Consider the following 6,789-nt stretch of genomic DNA (forward strand, 5'->3'; position numbering starts at 1 on the left):
TTTCCTACAAAAAGAAAAAAACCACCAAAAATAAAAACCCCAAAGTATTTGAACTTTGAGACAGAGGAAGAGAAATTCTTGTGCCAAATCTATATGTACTGGCTCATGCAACTACTGTGCTAGTTCCAGAAAGCCTCGTCTGAAGACACAGAGCCTATTTTTGACACTTTTCTGCTACTGAGCCTGAGGCTGGATTAAGAGATTGCAAATCCATTGGGAAGTTTGAATTTTCCTTCTTTTCTCTTTAAACTCATTTCCCTTCAGGGCTGGTGGACAGTTACTTGAATCAAAGCAGCATGCCCCAAATTGGTGATTAGAATTGCTCCTAGTCACTATATGTGTGTTTTTTGTTTTTTTTTTTTGTCTTTGTAAACTTGCTTTTAAAAGCTGGAAAGATGCAAACAGCTAGCAAGAGAGAAAAATAGAATAAGTTATCCTAAGGATGAAAATTCCAATGACAACTCAGTTAAGAAACTGAGCATCTGTATGTTTAACTATTTTCCAATTTGGAGGAATTCTGTGAAGATGGCTGAGGACAGAAGAGATCTGCTCTGATAGAAATCTTGAAGAATTAGTGTTATGGAAGCTTAGCCACACAAAATAAATAATAGAACACCTATAGTCCCAAGAAAAAACTGCAAAAACTGTGCTATTCACTGTCCTAAAGTAGCTGTTTGCCCCCTTGTAAGTCAAAAATAATGAAGTTTTAAAAATGGGTAAGCTGTATAAATTGTGTACCTGTCCTGTTCTTCAATTCTTTATCCATTCTGAGCAGAAAGCAAACGTTAAGTGAGGCTGGAAGGCTGCAGAGGGGTTTTGAACAGGGAACTGAGCATGACAGGATCATGTATACAGACACACAGGACCCATGGAAACATCACGTAAAGTACAATTTGCTTTTGTAATTAGATCAATTACTTACATGCTTTTTTTTTTTTTTTCAGAATTTCAGTAGGCTCTCTAGTTACACCAAAACCTGGAAGCACATGAACAGCACAACATTTTTCACCATGATTAAAACCAATTTGACAATAAGGTACTAGCCCAGGGAGGTTATTCTACTGCCAAGTAACTTTGTTTAAATTTCCTATAATATTATTTTAAGTGCAATTAGCAATCTTTGCAATTTTTTTTCTCTAAGCACTGTACTAAATTCTTTACCCATGAAGAAATGCATTGAAGAGGGAAGAGTAGATACCCACCACTCTGCTAATGAACCCAAGTGACACTTCTGTGTTGTTTTTCCCAAAGAAAGTGCCCTACTTTCATGTGAAATTAATAGTAATTGCAGGAGTGTTGGAAAACAATGAACTCTGACTCTCTAACTCAGATCATTCTCATACAGACTTTCATCATTACAGGCTGAGTTGTCAAAAAGTGCCAGACAGAACTTTAATTAAAAGTAATTGGCTTGACAATGTGATAGGAAAACAGAGTGCAGGCAGCAAGCACAAGCAGTTGCTATCTTGTAGTTAAAGATGTTAACTGTTCTGTCAGTTTCCTGCTGCAAAAAACAAACAAAAACAAAATATCTCTAACATTCAGATGCAAGGATATTGCACGCATGAGTATACGCAGAATACTGTCAGGTATATAAAAGATCCCTATATAAAAGCAGGCAGGCTGGTTCAGATTCTGGTCACTTTTGACAGCAGTAACATACTGTAAATGTTTCTGGATTCTGTGTTCTGGCTTGATCCACTATAGTCACTAAATCTCCTACAAGAATCAGGAAGGTTAAAATTCAAGCATTAGAAAAGGAGAGTCATCCATCATTAAGTGCAGCTAAACCACAGGAGAATGGGGAAGAAATGGTGGATGTTTCATAGATATGGTCCCTTTGAAATGTGCTATTATTGCCTCCTTATGTGTGTGTATGTGTAAATTATACCCTGAACTGTCAGCAAGCTTGACTTGGAATGCTATAGCTGCTCCTTTCCTTGGAGCCCAGCAGCTGTCACTGAGGGATGATGAGTAAGCCCAAATACACTCCCCAGAGTCATACTGTAAAAAAGTTGAAGAGGCTTCTGTGCTTTGCTGAGCATTTTGTGTATCAGCTCCAGAGCAGGATTCCACTTGTAGAAGATCTATGCTTTAAATAAAAGCATTTAGCACAGATAACAGTTACAAGAGCCTGATCAGAGTTTGTTTTGCAGCAGATAAAGCAAAACTACCTGCAGTACCTAGACTCCTATTTATGCTGTAAGCACAAAAGCAATACTTTGCTCTGCAGTGTTATTGATGATCCCCAGGAAGCAGGGAAACAAACTGGATGCCCTTTGTGCCTTTTCTAGCCATGGCCCCTAGGGATCTGTGACAACATACCAAATAATCAAAACTGTCACTTACAAATTTTATTTTGGTCTAAGCACCCAGCAGATTGATGCAGCTGCTGTGCAGCCATTGCAGCAAGGAGATGGAAGGCTGAGCACTCAAGGAGGTAGGTGAAAGGGGAGATTAGATAGGAGGATTGGGTGAGGAAATGCATGCAGCCACCCCTGTTACAGTTTTATCTCCAGGGCTGGCTATCTGTGCTTGTCCACAGCATTAATATTCCCCAAAATAAAATCGGGAGCAAAATGTATTTTCATGCCCATGCATTTGCAAAATTGAGCAACAGACTTTGAAGCTGATGCAGCAGCTATGATTAATGTATTTAGCAATTTAAATGAAAAAGTGAGCTGATAGTTACCTTGAAAATAAAGAGGTCCCCTCTCCAAAATCCTTGTTTGCAATTGGACTTGAGGGTTGTCAGCATCCCACCAAACTGCTGAGCAGCCTGTAATAGCAAAGCTTCAGAGTGAATAGAATCATAAAATTCAGCAAGTTTGGAGAAGACCTCAAGATCATTCAATCCAACCTATCACCAATGTTTCCCACTAAACCACATTCTTCAGTACAAAATGTAAACATTTCTTGAACACCTCCAGGGACAGTGACTCCACCACCTCCCTGGGCAACCCTGTACGTTTGTTTCAAATTAAAAGGGAAAATCCTTTTATCTAAATCCTTTTATCTGGGACCAAACTAAAATACGAGTCTTTGGTCTGTAGGTTGTTATGCATTTTGTCTATTATTAGGAGCTTTCTCTTTGCTGTTCTCAAAATTATTCCAGTTCTTAATATCCTCTTCACATTGCTCTGCAGGCTGCTGAGAGCTATTAATTTCATGTAGCTCTGTTCATTTATACAACGTAATTTTACTGGGTTTCCTGTGGCTAATCACAGAACAGAATCTAGAAAATTATTCATTCCAAGGCAGAGTTCCATTATAGAGAAAAATAGGCTGAAAATCAGAATTGTAGATCAAAATGCTTCTGTGTTTTTGGAGCACGCAGAGCTCTGGTAACTGGATTTCATCTGGCTAATGCTCAGAAAGAAAAAGGGCAATCAGGTCTCTGATGATAATGTCAGACATCAGGGTTCTTACAAGCAAAGCTTAGTGCTTCATTAACTTCTCATCTGCCCCTCTGAGTTCCGCTGCCTTCCTGCACACACAGTCTGAGCTGAATTTCAGTGAGCTAGCCATCAGATACAGCGTGTCCTTCCTGTCTTACAGCTTGCTCATCCTCAGGGAAACAAGAGAATTTAATCCCTTAGCAGAAGAGCAGAGATCAATATTCTGTTAGGAATGTTGTTACTTGGTACATCAGTCAGTCATCATAAGATCAAGGTCAGGATGGTTTAACAAGTAGTAAGCCCTTTGCTGCTGATCTGGGAACACTCTAAAGAACTCAAAACATCTTGAGGTCCTAAAGTTTTCTAATGCTTTAGATCTGATTTTTGTCTTTCCTCATACAGGTCCTCTTTTTGCCTTTTACCTTGTCTTCCCAATTCAAGATGGTAACAAATGAAGTCACCTCTTTGCTTGTGCATGGACATATAGGGGAATCCTAGCAGGCTGAAACCAAGCATGTCCCATTTCAGTTTCGGCACTTCTAGCACAAAGTTGAAGAAAAGACTCCAGTAGTCTCTCCAGAAATCTCTAGGGAAACGTGTCCTCACATGGTATGGCAATTTTATGTCATTCTGGCCTGTTAGTACAGGCCAGTTAAAGCTCTTGCATACAAGCATAGCCAGAGGTTCCATGATTATGCTACCCACTCTTACCTTTCCAGTGCAAGCTGCCAGTGAAGAAATTTTTCATTTGCAGAAAATGCATAGAAAGCTTCCCATTTTGCAGGAATCATCTTCTGAAGTGCTGCTTAGTCTCCTGCAAAACAAACAAAGAAAAAACCCAGGTTTGTTACACAAGGAATGTTAATGAGTCAAATGTTATCTGTACAGTAGCAGCACCTCAATTTACTGCTTTAATCTACAGCTTTATGCCAGTAAACCTTAAAGGCAATCTCATTGTTACTGATGATTAACAGAAGTGGAAAACAGAGACAAATCATTTTTCAGGAATGTCTCACATCACTTTATTCCTCTTACCTTCCCAAAGTACCCTGATGTGAACTCTCATCCATCACTTCAAAATCACTTATCACCATCCATCTTCATGCCTTCATTTTATTTCTCCCTTTATCTTCCTTCCATTCTCTAGCATCAGAGCATGAGTATTTGGATGTCAGCAATGTTTTTCAGCCGTTCTTAACAACCTTTGGTGACCTTTACAGTAACATTATACAACAATTAAAATAATGTCCCTTCCAGTAAGTAGATCTTAGGCATTATCTACTTCAGCAAACTGCAGTGTATTTCCCCAAAGCAGAATAGGAGAATGCAACCATTAAGCTTTCCAATTGTATCATCCAATATCTGTATAGCACAAAGGTACCTTTTTGATTTTTTTTTTCCCCCCACAATTACTACTGCATCATTCTGCATTTACTGAGTTTTCTCCAGCCCCAAGTCCTTTGTTTTTCTTTGCAAATCAATATCAGTGGCAAAGTACTTAGGGTAAAGTGAAAGGTACTAAAAGCACTCACTAAAAAATACCATACACAGAAGAAGAGGAAAGCTCTATATGATTTACTATAGGTCCAAGCCCTAAACCAGAGGCGATTCAGTAAAGAAAAAGAAGCACAGTGTGCTGAGCCATTGATATTTCACATCTAAGTGATACCTATACTTCTCAGATGTGTGGTAAAGCTGCTATAATCAATTTCAGCATTTCTAAATCTTATTTTTAAAACACAGTGTAGTGCTTAGGACTGAAAAGCACTGAACAACCTTCCCTCAGTCCCTGCTTGTTCTGGTATTGATTTGGGAGCTTCCTGAGTTCCAGTCACCAAGCTATGTTGCATTTCCTGAGGAGTTCAGCTCCATTTATGAGGGAGATTAAACTATTTACCGTTATAAACCTGAAATACATTTCAATTGCTGACTTCACAAGGAAGCTGATGGTCTCAAGCATGCAAGCTGCTCTTTGCAGAGGGATCTTTGCCTCCACCTGGAGTCAACTGGATTAATAACACTTTGTCACTTCTGACATCTGCTTCAGTGGATCAACTTGCATTACTAGCTCTGGCCTTTTCTTTTTTCTTTTTCTTTTTTAATTTTAAACACATTTAAAGATGCTCATATTTCCCTAATCAAAAGAGAGCAAGAAGAGCACTGTATTTTTTAAATGAGAATAAAAGACAAGTCTGAATATTTTGATAGATTTGCTGGAAAGGTATATAACATAGCAAACTGTTGCACTATTTTTTCTATTGTCTGAGCACCAAACCTTAAAAGTGTTTTTATTTCTCTAACCCTTTAACTTCTCTTTTAGTTATGAAGTTATAAAAGTTCAGAAGGAAGGGAATGCAAAGACTGAATGAAATTTTAAGCTAATGTAAATAAATCCAGTAGCTAGCTTTATGAGGTAGCCTAGACCATTTACTTTTCAGTTAAACAAATAGGCAATATTTGAGATACATTTTATTTTTCAAAATAAACTTATTAGTGGGACTTTCAAAAAAGCATCTGTACTTCATGTAAAATGGAAGTATTTGGAAATGACATCCTCCTTCAGCTCACATAAAAAAAAAGTTTACAGGAGCCACTTAAAATGCACTGTTATTTTTCTCAATAATAGTGGACAGTTTAATCTCTTGTTCTTTGTCTCTGCTATCTTGTTTTGCACACCAAGAGGTTTGCTAGATTTCTTTGTATGTTTTTTGTAGTATATGGGTTGGTTTAAACAATAACATTTACTCTTGTAATAATCGTTCTTGAAATGTGGATCTCTATCTGTAAAGAGGAAAACAACTTAAAGAATACCCTCTGTTTACTCTAAGTTTACTGTAATAAGCAAGTTTAGCTAACAAAATTGTATTCTTTTTAGCTCCTCTTATATTCTTATCCAGTTATTGACTGCTTTCACTACGTATGTACTTGGTACTGGTTCACTCTTTTACTATGATGAAAATGACAAGTTTTGTTAACATCAGGTGGAAACTGTGTTTTTGGATAAAGTTCTTCAAATTGGTGGCAACGTGTAATTTTTCATTAATCTGTTTATGTGACAGTATTTAGAAGTCTGTAAATGTATCTATTTAATTATTATTACATCCAGTGACATACAGACACCAATAAGTTGTTAAAATTTACAGATCTGCATGATTTGTCAGCCTTCAGTAACTATCTCCATTACATGCATGGTACAAACACAACACTAGGCTTTCTCTACAGAAATGTGTTAACCTTCTGTCAAAGAATCTCAGCCTACCTCAGAGCCAAAAAAAGAAGCCTCAGCTTCCTCAAGCTTCAGCTCAGAAGTCCTTATACCTTGAACCCTTGTGGAAGTTGGTGCTCTCTCAGCTCGCTCCTCAGTCTTTCAGGTAGTGCAGCACAGGCTTTT

The 6,789-nt window shown here is 37.9% G+C and overlaps 1 long non-coding RNA gene across 1 annotated transcript; it reads right to left on the bottom strand.

Moving 5' to 3' along the window:
* Positions 1-922: 922 nt before the first annotated feature.
* On the bottom strand, positions 923-4,536 carry LOC116216693. The gene is made up of 4 exons (XR_004159970.1): positions 4,434-4,536; positions 4,110-4,212; positions 2,693-2,779; positions 923-976 (listed from the first exon to the last, which is right to left on the bottom strand). It is a non-coding gene; the product is annotated as an uncharacterized LOC116216693 (long non-coding RNA).
* Positions 4,537-6,789: the final 2,253 nt, after the last annotated feature.

Source organism: Meleagris gallopavo, chromosome 5 (assembly GCF_000146605.3).
Source record: "Meleagris gallopavo isolate NT-WF06-2002-E0010 breed Aviagen turkey brand Nicholas breeding stock chromosome 5, Turkey_5.1, whole genome shotgun sequence".
Classification (NCBI taxonomy): Eukaryota; Metazoa; Chordata; class Aves; order Galliformes; family Phasianidae; genus Meleagris; species Meleagris gallopavo.